Source organism: Sciurus vulgaris (genome assembly GCF_902686455.1).
Source record: "Sciurus vulgaris genome assembly, chromosome: 7".
Taxonomy (NCBI): domain Eukaryota; kingdom Metazoa; phylum Chordata; class Mammalia; order Rodentia; family Sciuridae; genus Sciurus; species Sciurus vulgaris.
In genome coordinates, this window is record NC_136467.1 from 38,234,983 (window position 1) to 38,246,746 (window position 11,764).

The 11,764-nt window shown below is 35.5% G+C and overlaps 1 pseudogene across 1 annotated transcript; it reads left to right on the plus strand.

Annotated features, from left to right (window-relative positions):
• The first annotated feature begins 314 nt into the window (after positions 1-314).
• On the plus strand, positions 315-8,556 carry LOC306665036 (inhibitor of nuclear factor kappa-B kinase subunit alpha-like; annotated as a pseudogene). Its single transcript, XR_013766697.1, has 2 exons — positions 315-4,744; positions 5,616-8,556. The product of XR_013766697.1 is annotated as an inhibitor of nuclear factor kappa-B kinase subunit alpha-like (transcript).
• The last annotated feature ends 3,208 nt before the right edge of the window (positions 8,557-11,764 follow it).

Genomic DNA, 11,764 nt, shown 5'->3' on the forward strand with positions numbered 1-11,764 from the left:
GATGGTCAGGGACAAGTCACAGGCCAGCTCAGAGGCCATGAGGCCAAAAGATGTACCAGACATAGGGAAAAAAAAAAAAAAAAAAAAAAAAAAGGACTCTTTAGGAGACTTGTTGTCTGGACTGGTGGGTCGGAGGGACAATGAATAATATAACTGTTCTTCCAACAGGGAGGACAACTTTCCTGAGGTATTGAATTTTGTGCGTAGCTCTAGGCAGGGAGAGAAATGAGAGAAAAATGATCAGTCAGGAGTTTTAAGAATCTCATCCCAACTAGGGTTCAATGTACAAAACTTTAAAATTGGTCTCTGGGTTCAAATAGATGTTACTTAGGAAAAACAGGGGGAACTGGCCTTGGGTCAGCGCTGGAGCCTGAGGCCGCTTGCTCTTGGGCTCCGTGGAGCGACCCTGGGGCTGCGGCTGGGCACTGGCGGACCCTGGGAGAAGCGGAGTGGCTTGGCACCCGCGGCTTCGGAAATGTTTGTCTGTACCAGCATAGGGAACTTGATCCCCAAATGGCAATTAACTCCTGTCGCCTCGAGCTAAGTACCAAAAGCAGAGAATGGTGGTGGCACGAAATCCAGGTCATGAAGAAGTTGAATCATGCCAGTGTTGTGAAGGCCTGTGACGGAGGCCTTTCCTGAGGAACTGAATATTTTAATAAATGATGTGCCTCTTCTAGCAATGGAACACTGTTCTGGAGGAGATATTCGGAAGCCGCTCAACAAATCGGAAAATTGTTGCAGACTTAAAGAAAGGCAAACACTTTCTTTACTGAGTGATATAGGGTCTGGGATTTCATATTTGCGTGAAAACAAAATTATACATCGAGATCCTGAAAATATAGTTCTTCGGGGTGTTGGTGGAAAGATAATGTATAAAGTAATTGCTCTAGGATATGCCAAAGATGTTGATCAAGGAAGTCTCTGTCCATCTTTTGTGGGAACGCTGCAGTAACTGGTCCTAGAGCTCTTTGAAAATAAACCTTACACAGCCACCATTGATTATTGGAGCTTTGGGACCATGGTATTTGAAGGTATTACTGGATATAGGCCTTTTTTGCATTATCTGCAGCTATTTACCTAACATGTGAAGAGATGACAGGAGAAGTTTGCTTTAGTTGCCATTTACCCCAACCAAATAGCCTTTGTAGTTTAATAGTGGAACCATGGAAAACTGGTACAGTTGAAGTTGAATTGGGACCCACAGCAGAGAGGGGGACCTGTTGATCTTACTTTGAAGCAACCAAGATGCTTTATATTAATGGATCACATTCTGAATTTGGAGATAGTACACATCCTAAATATGACTTCTGCAAAGATCATTTATTTTCTGTTACCACCTGATGAAAGTATTCATTCACTACAGTATCGTATTCAGCATGAAACTGGGATAAATACTCGTTCTCAAGAACTTCTTTCAGAGACAGCAATTTCTCTGGATCCTCGGAAACCAGCCTCTCAATGTGTTCTAGATGGAGTTAGAGGCTGTGATAGCTATATGGTTTATTTGTTTGATGAAAGTAAAACTGTATATGAAGGGTCATTTGCTTCCAGAAGTTTATCAGATTGTGTAAATTATATTATACAAAACAGTAAAATACAACTTCCAATTATACAGCTATGTAAAGTATGGACTGAAGCAGTGCACTCTGTGTCTGGGCTAAAAGAAGACTATAGCAGGCTCTTCCAGGGACAAAGAGTGGCAATGTTTAGTCTTCTTAGATATAATGCTAACTTGACAAAAATGAAGAACACTTTGATCTCAGCATCACAGCAACTGAAAGCTAAATTGGAGTTTTTTCACAAAAGCATTCAGCTTGACTTGGAGAGATATAGTGACCAGATGACTTATGGGATATCTTCAGAAAAAATGCTAAAAGCAAAAAAAGAAATGGAAGAAAAGGCCATTCCCTATGCTGAGGTTGGTGACATTGGATACCTTGAGGATCAGATTATGTCTTTGCACACTGAAATCATGGAGCTACAGAAAAATCCATATGGAAGACTTCGGGGAGACTTGATGGAATCTCTGGAACAACGTGCAATTGATCTATATAAGCCATTAAAGCACAGACCTGCAGATCACTCCTACAGTGATAGCACAGGGATGGAGAAGATCATTGTGCATACTGTGCAGAGGCAAGACCATGTTCTCAAGGAGCTGTTTGGTCATCTGAGCAAGTTGTTGGTCAGTAAGCAGAAGATTATTGATCTACTCCCAAAGTGGAAGTGGCCCTCAGTAACATCAAAGAAGCTGACAATACTGTCATGTTTATACTGGAAAAAAGGGAGAAAGAAATATGGCATCTCCTTTAAAATTGTCTGTACACAGAGTTCTGCCCACTCCCTGGTTGGATCCAGTCTAGAAGGTGCAATAAACCCTCAGGCATCAGCATGGCTGCCGACTTTAGCAGAACTTGAACAATCTCTGTTGCGCGTGGTATCTCCTCAAAATGGGGAGATTTTGACACAAATGATAGAAGAAAATTTGAACTGCTTTGGCCATTTAAGCACTATTATTTGTGAAGCAAATGAGGAACAGGGCAGTAGTATGATGAATCTTGATTGGAGTTGGCTAACAGAATGATTTGCCATTTGTTCACTGTCCTCAAAGCTATGGAGTTGTTGCTGTACATTGGAAATTGGTTTTTCCTCCATGAAACCATTCTTCACACACCAAACAGTGGAAGCAAGGACTGTGATAGGAAACTACCAAGATTTTACAAGCATGCTATACTGATTTTTGAATAAAGTTAAGTTCCAAATGGGATGTTGTTTTTAAAAAGTCACTGGACACATTTAAATATGTTTTAATAATATAGTTACTTTGGAGCATCATTGGAGCTTCTTCAAACCTGGTAAAACATTACTTATTTAACTGGCAATAATACCTTCTAAAGTTTTAATTTTTAGGTGTAAGACCATAGAAAAGAAAACCTCACTTAACATGCATTTTAAGTAAAAGTGTTCACCTATGTTTCTGTGGAAGAAACTGCTCACAAGTAAAATTGTACTTCTTGAAGAATAAGCCCTACCTCCTTGTGTTGCACTCATTAAGTGCTCTTCCAGGCATAAGGAGTTGGCTCAATTCCATCTTTAATTTTACTACACATTTGTGTGTTCCCTTCTTACAGAAGGGATTGTTCATCTGTGCCTTTCATACCAGTTGAATCATAAAACATGTTGTGTGCTATATGTATATGTATTTAAGATGTACATTTAATAATATCAAAGAGATACCTGTTAATTTATAATGTATTTGAAAACTTATGCTTTTTCATTTGTAAAAATGGGTTGTTTAAACAATCTTGTCATATAGGTTTATAAAAGTCTACATTCCCTTATCTGTAATTGTAATTTCAAAATCCAAAAAGTTCTGAAAACGGAATTTTTGTAAGTTTGGTGACAAAATTTGCTTACAAATCTAATCTGAACTGATACTGAATCTATTTATCCCATTAAGTGTGAATATTCATGTATTTTGCTGCATATATATTATAGGGCAGGGGCAATTGTGCCAAGACTCTGAGGGTTAATGTAATATGTTCTATGCACTGAATTCCTTTCTAAAATCTAAATATTTCATAATTCTGAAACATTGGGTCCCAAGGGTTTCAGATAAAGGATTGTGGATCTCTATCTTCTGCTAAGTAATTTAGAATGTATTATTTGCTTTAAAAAAAAGTGTGAAATGCTTTTGTATTCTAGTTTTTCACTTTGTGTATTAAATGATTTTTAAATTTAAAAAAAAAAGAAAAAAATAGGTCAATCCTCCTCCCCAAAATAGTTTACACCCTTAAATTCATGTTACATTGTCTACAACAGTCAGAATAACCTATTTATTACTCCTTTTTCTTCAGGGCTAATATGCAGAAATATGTTAGTATTTGCCTCTTTTTATTGTTTGTTGTACAAATATTGACTTTTCTTCTGACTATATCACAATGAAAATTCAAACAACACTTTTTAAACTTTAGACTCATCTGTTTTACCATATAATATAAAAATAATCTGACTAAACATTTCTAAAAGGCAATAGTTGCATTAGCTAGTAACCTTTAAATATGAAGAACATTTATTTTGGTTTTGTTTTTTGACTCAAGTCCAACAGAGAAATTTGGAAACCTGTGCTAAAAGAATTTACAAGATCATGTTCGGCAAAAATGACTTGATCAATCTGGCTCTGAGATTCAGAATACAGACCATTCTGCACATCACCAGAAGGAAACTAGGTTCAGGAGCACCTGCCAATCATTTTCAGCAAAATCTTTGAATCTAAGGTTTCCACAAGGCTGAAACCTAACTTTACAATTGTAAAAGGCAATTCTGAATTTAAAGAAAATATGTCACTGATTGTTATTACATAAAAATAAATTTTTAAAAAGATGTAAATAATTATACCATTTTCTAAATTTTAGAACTTTTTCTATGATATTCACAATTAATATTAGGAGAAGGGGGACATAATTGCAAACTAGTCATTTCATTTGCCTGGAAAACCAGTAGCCAATCCATGAGTTTATCTTTGCCAATCAGAACTTCTGATCAAGAGAGAGAAGAGCCGTACCACTCTGCAGATTAGTGGGCTGAGCCCAGGTGTGATGAAATTGACCGAGGCCTCACTGGCTTATCCTCTGGTTTTGTGGAGTCCTCTCTTTTCCCATTGCTCCATGGGCATCTCATTCCTCCATTTTCCCATGAGCTCTGCTTCACACCCACTTCTCATTGTCAACATTTTCTTTAAGTAATTGGGGTAAAAGAAATAGAAGTCATCTGGTTAAAACCAGATTTATTTTTCTCCCCACACTCCCGCTGAGTCACCCTGTTCCCTCCTCTTCTTTTCTGTGCACTAGACGTTATAGCTTCCTGTTTCCTGTAAAGATATTCCCTCCATCAAATACTCCCTCCCTGTTTCTATATCCTAAATCATTCTCCCTTTATGATCTCTTTAAAACAAATAGATGTCCCCAATGACATGCTCCCTAAGCCCCACACTATCTTTCTTTTCTCTTTCCATGGTTGTGATTCCTGTGGAGTTACTTCACAGCCATTCTTTGATTTACCCAATCCTGACAAGGCACCAACATGAAGCCTATAAAATTTCCTTCCCCAAAGTCATCAATGATCTCCTTGATGGAAATAATTTGGAAAGTTATGAAATCATACCCAACCTCTTGTGTGGCATCAAAAGTGCCGAATTTACGTTTGGGAAGATGCCCTTCTCTTGGTCTATAGGACACACAGTTCCTGTTATCTTTCCACACCAGCTACTCCCACTCAGATGCACTTTCTCTTCAGATCTTCCCCTTAAATGTAGGTACCCCATAGATTTTAGTTATTTTTTCACACTTTTTTTGATACTTGTTCCCAAGAAATCTCATTTGTGTTATTGCTTTAACATCTTTTCATTTTTGATGACCCCCTACATAGATCCACTAGACATCTTACTCTGAAGATATTTCTACACATTCCAGAGGCATGTGAGGGAACACTAGATCCTTCAACTCAGCAAACATCCAATTTAAGGGTGAAGGGTCTGGAGCAGGGGGAAGGAACATGGTAGACTTCCCATGAGAAGGGACAGAGTGAAAGAGAATTTTCAACCATTACCTGAGAAAACAAACTCTCTCTTAGGTGCTAATCTTCTCTAGGAAAAAGAGGTAGAAGAGGTTGTAATCAGCTGGAAAATCTCTTTTTGGCAAATTGCACCATGAGGATATCTAGTGGGATTCATTCCATGAACGGTCCCTATAGTGAGCACACATTAGATAACTGTGTGAGACAGTTCATTTGTTAATTAACCAGATTTCACCATTCCTTTGTATATACAAAGGTACACACACTTAAAAATATTATGTTTTGTGTGATAAATACACACAAGTTTATCTGTCATAGTAAATAATTTTAAAAACACTCATTGGAGCAAGGAAGTGTCTCAATATTTAGACTTTTATGTCTCACATTCATCTAATATTGAGTGCCCTCAAAAATGTTTATAACCCAGTGGGAAGATGCATGTTAAATCTCTAATCACACAGATTATCATTTAATTATATCCTATTAAGTGCTATGAAAGAAAAATATAGGGTGTTGAAAGTATATAACAGGAGACCTTGCTTAATCTACGGCATCAAATCTTATTCTCCTGAGAAAGTCATTTTATTGAGAATGATTAAGAGTGACTTGAGCAAACCGAAGGTGAAAGAATCCTCCAGGCAAAGGATGATAAAACCCAAGATCTAAGGTTACCATTTTATAATCCACAAGGGCTGAAAGTAGATCAGTGTGTATAGAGGTGATCAGGGAGAAGGCTAAACAAAGGCATGCACAGGGATACTGGGGCCAAATCTTGGAGGATATGGCTAAGATTGTTGGTCAGACTGCACTTTGATTTCATTGTGTTGTTGTGTTGTAGCTTGTCTTAAAATCAGAACCTATTAATCTATTCCCAAACTTATCTTTATATTATAATGTAACTTAACTAAGATTTTTTTGTGGGGGAGGAATGATTACAGACTATTTCATTTTGAGGAGAAAGCTATCATTGGATCATGTAATGAAAATATTAGATTAATAAAAATAACATTTGGCACTGCAAATTGTTTCAAAATCATTGATGAAAGCAAGGTTGTGACAGAATGCAATGAGCTTGTATCATCAGAATTGGTAAGTATATTAGCCTAATGAGCAGCAGAACTTGGGAAGACAAATATAGATTTTACAGTTGCTCCTGTCATTTCATCTACCTTTAATCATACAAATTGCAACCGAGTCCTTGTTAACATGTCCTAACACATAATAATCTCTGATTTGAAAGTTCTGTTGCAGATCACCTAGTGTTGACTTTTTTTTAATTGACAAAGTAAGTAAACATATACACAAGTACATGCTTTTCATAAGGAAAACATTTTAGTTCTTTTTTAGCTGCACATTAAGTGATAGGGAACATATTACAATGCCAAAATAAGTCTTTGAAGGGAAAAAAATCAATATTTAACTGGTTCCCAAAAACTGATAGGATGCAATGGCTAATTCCAAAGTTGGGGAAAGAAGATAACAAGGTGAGTCTGGAATCATTTGTCTTATAAGAAATTTAATTAGTTCTCACAGAAAGAAAGGAAAAAACTGTGGAGTATGAATAGATGGCACAGGAACCAGCCTGAAGTATCTCCGATTATAACAACCTGAGGAAACCTGATTATCCAAATATATAAAGGTACAAGTATTTGGATGTGGAATGACCCCCACAAAGAACAATGTATTAAAAGCTTGTCCCCAAAGTGGCAATATTGGAAGATGGTGGAACTTCAGGAGATAGGGCCTGGTGGGAGGTCCTTAGGTCACTGAGGGAATGCTCTCAAAGCTGATTGTGAGACCCTGGTCTCTTCCTCCTCACTCTTTGCTTCCTGGTTCATGATGTAAGCAGTTTGTTCTACCACATGCTCCCTGCCACTGTCATTTGGTACCATCGCCCGAGACCCAAAGCAATAGGTCTATCAGAAATTACCAAAAAGTGATTGCAACATCCCAATCTGTGACAGAATAAACCTTTTCTCTTTATAAGTTAAATATCTCAAGTATTTCATTATAGTAACTTGAAGCTAACCAATACATAAGGACAAGAATACCATTGAATAAAACTGGAATCCATGTCCACATGGAGATAGAAAAAGAGGAAAAGGCATTTCCTTAGAATGATGACTAATGAAGGTGCAAAAGATGATGGAGTTGTAAAACCATAATTTTGCTTCCATCATCAATATTGACATTGATTTCAGCAAGGGTAACCAATAGAGGCTAAATATGAAAGCAGGCTGATAAATAAAATTGATAAAAAGAATTGATATTTGCATGGCTTCAAAGTGCCTCTTTATAACTTGCTATTTAGTTATTAGGGAGAAATTAGTATATACATAGTAGAGAAACCAGACACAATATTGGTGATCAAAACTGAGATCACTGAGGAGGTTCAGGTGGACCTTATGCCTCAAAACTTTATACCCTGAGAAAGACACAGTATCACTTTTGTAGCAGTCTGGCCAGAATGTCATTATCTGAATCTAACTATGAGGAAATATCAGATAATTAAAAATTCAGGAATATCTTATGGAAATATTTGCATGTATCCTTCAAAATGTCAATGCTATTGACTGAAGAAACATCTCTGACAATAGAATGCTACAGAGACACAACAACTTCTTGCAATATATGATCTTACATTGATCTTGCACTAGAAGGAAAAGTTATAGGAAAATTGTCAAAATTATAGACAGATTTGATAACACTATTATATCAATGTTCAATCTCCAAAATTTAGGTAATGCATATTAAAGTATATTCACTTAAAAGTTTCAGAATAAATAAATCATACTACATGTATGTGTGTGTGTGTGAGAGAGACAGAGAGAGAGAGAGAGAAAGAGCAAATATGATAAAATGTTAAGTGGTGAATCTGGATAAAAGGTATATATGAGAGTTCTTTGGATTTTTCTTGAAAATTTTCTGTAAATTTGAAACTATCAAAGTAAAATGTTTACAAAAAAGAGTACATAATAAATAAATTATAGTATTCTATTCCAATAGTTTATAACAGTTTATTTTATATATATACATATATATAAACATATAGACAATTGCACCAAAATAGAAAAAAATACAATTACTGTATTGATGCAAAATAAACATTTTTTAAAATAATGACTTTATTTTCCCGTATTCATGAATTGTTTTTTTAAACATTAGTCTCTTTCAACTTTGTTCAGGCCCCATTTGTCTGCATCTATTCTAATTTCAATTATTTTAATAACTAATATTGCAAAGTATATGCTATAACCATTTCAATTAATTTACAAAATGAATAATACTGAAAAACTGAACCATGATTCTAATTAAGGGCCCTGGTTTAATAAATTAAGTGCAGGGGGCTGGTGTTATAGCTCAGTTGGTAGAGTGCTTGCCTTGCATGCACAAGGCCCTGGGTTCAATCCCCAGCACCACCAAAAAAATTAAAAAATTAAATTAATTAATTAATTAAGTGCAGCAGAATTGTAGGAGTTCAGCTCAGGTTTCCAGCATTGTCTTTCAATAAGGTAAAATAAAGCCATTTTTAAGTTAATATCTGCCACTATACTTACTTATTCTTTTATTTAACCTCCTGGACTTTCTACTGCCTCCTAATGGCAATGCTCTGGGGACCAAACTTTTAATACATGGGCCTTTGGGGGACATTTGAGAGCCAAGCTGCAGCAAAAAATATTTACTAAGAGCCTTTTTTTGTACTAGATGTTATGAAATTTAATAAAACAATTAAAGAAATAGGTTAAAAATAACAAAGATAAAAAGTATATACAAATAAACCAAGTATACAAATATACAATATACAAATATTCTAAGATATATACAAACTAGGACAGTATATTTCTGTACACAAGTAAAATGTCAATCCATAACTTGGCATTAATCAGAGTATGTAGCATTTTAATTCATAGTGAGAAGATGGGAGACATCTGTGGGTGGGAAAATAGCATGAGTAGAGAATATATAGGGGAGACTGAAGGAGGAGATGGTCTCCCTGAGAAACAGGAATAAGATCCATTGTAAACTGACAAAAAAAAAAAAAAACAAAAAACAAAAAACAGTTCAGGCAACAACAGTTCTGCAACCACAAAACCAGAAATGAGTCTTGGAGGGATGAGCTGTGTTCCTTAGACTTCAGGATGACAGTTTGGAAAGGTCACAAAGGATATTTCGCTTAAATAACTTTTAAAGGAAATGGCCATTACTTTTTCTATTTGTGACTTGCTGTCTTTTAAAAATTGCTTGATCCACATGGACCAAACAGTTGTTGATCAATTTTAAGACAGATGGCATGGATGTGTTTGTCCTGAGAAAGAAGGGTTTTTTTCAGTTATGATATTTTCTTTACTGAAATTAAATTTTCTTTACTGAAATAAACCTCAAGGGAAATCTTTCTAAAATATAAATGAAGACTGCAGTAAAGGACAAACTAACCAAAAAACTACCTCGTGCTTCATTGTATTGATTATTGAACTGAACTCTGAAAGCAAAAGGTTCCAGTCACACATGGCTTATGTGTCCATATGTGACATTGTCATGAGGTAGAGAGGCCATAAAGTCAAAATTATCCTTACTTGCATTAGTCAGTGTTCTGTCATTGTAATAAATATCTGAGAAATCAGATTTTAAGGAGGAAAGAATTAGTTTGGTTCAGAGTTGTGGAGGTTTAGTCGTGGTCACTTGACCCCATTGCTTCTGTACCTATGTAGAGGCAATACGTCATGGTGGAGAGTGCATGGTGGAGCAAGTTGCTCACCTCACAGTGACTGTGGATTGAAAAAAGAGAAAAACACCATCTTCCCATCATCTTCTTCAAGGCCATGTCCCCAGTGACCTACGACTTCCTACTAGGCCTCGCCTCTTCAAGGAAGCAACACCTCCCAAAAGTGCCATCGGATGAGGACCAACCCTTTAACAGGTGGGCCTGTAGGGGACATTTCAAATCCAGGAGGAGTTTGTGACTGTTTATGTGACTTTCCTTCAGGGAAAACTGGAAAGCTGCCTGCCACTCAAAACAACTTCCCATCTGATTTTCTTGTAGAGAAAAAAAAAATCCTTTTATTCTCTCTCAAAAGAGGACTTTTGAAAGAAAGTAAGATAAGGAGTGGGTTTAAATTTACTTCAAGATATAAATGAATGAGACTGATTCAGTCATGCCAGTAAAATACTGAGATGACTTGATCACAACTCTGCTCATGGAACAATTTGTATAATATATCTCAGGGTGGAATAGGATTAAATATTAAATATTCTGGGCCACTGACTTACTTATTAAAATAATTTACTTAAATACATTAGGAAATACAGCTTCAGTTTTTCCCACTACCTATAATAATTTATGTATTGAATAAAATATAAATTGCAACCTCAGTATCTTCAAATTTTAAAAAATAACAATTTAAACTTCTAGAACATAGTCTCTGTCCTCTAATAAGTACCATTTCTTAGATATCAAGGACTTCATGTTATTATAGGAAGACAGAATATAATCTGAAAAAGGAACCTAAAATGGATGTACTTTTAGATTCTAGGTATATTAATTTTAAAAAGGCAGTGGTATAATTGGCACCTAATGCCATGCAGTTTTCAGAAAGATTGCACATAGCACTTCAAATAACCTTTTCCAAGCAAAAGAAATAAGAAGAAAATTAAACAGAAGTTGCAGAAGGAGAACATGACAAGTGAATATAGCAATAACACATGAATATCCAACAACTGGGCAACTCTCTAAATTATCCATCTTTATAACTTAAATTTGTGCATATTTTATAAGCAATGTCTGCAGTTTACTTAAGTATTACATTGAAAACATGAGATTATGTTGTTATAATCAATACACTCAGAAAAGAAATTAACGAAATGACACAATCAAGATCATGTATAGCTAGTGGAGTATAAAACTAGTCTAATCTTTCCAGAAAACAAGTTGGAAACAAATGTCAAAATCTTTTAAAACTTACTCATAAACTACACAAGTTAGTACCGATTTGTTAAAGATTGTATTAATGTTTTTCACACTACTATTCATAAGAGCTAGAATTAACTCTGCAACAAGGGAATGGTTAAATAATCCATTATTAATAATATTTTTGCATTAGGAAATATCATGGATCCCATAACAATGTTTTGAAAATGTTTTGATATTATCTGTAAAGGTTTATAAGTAATGTTAAGGTTTTAAATAATG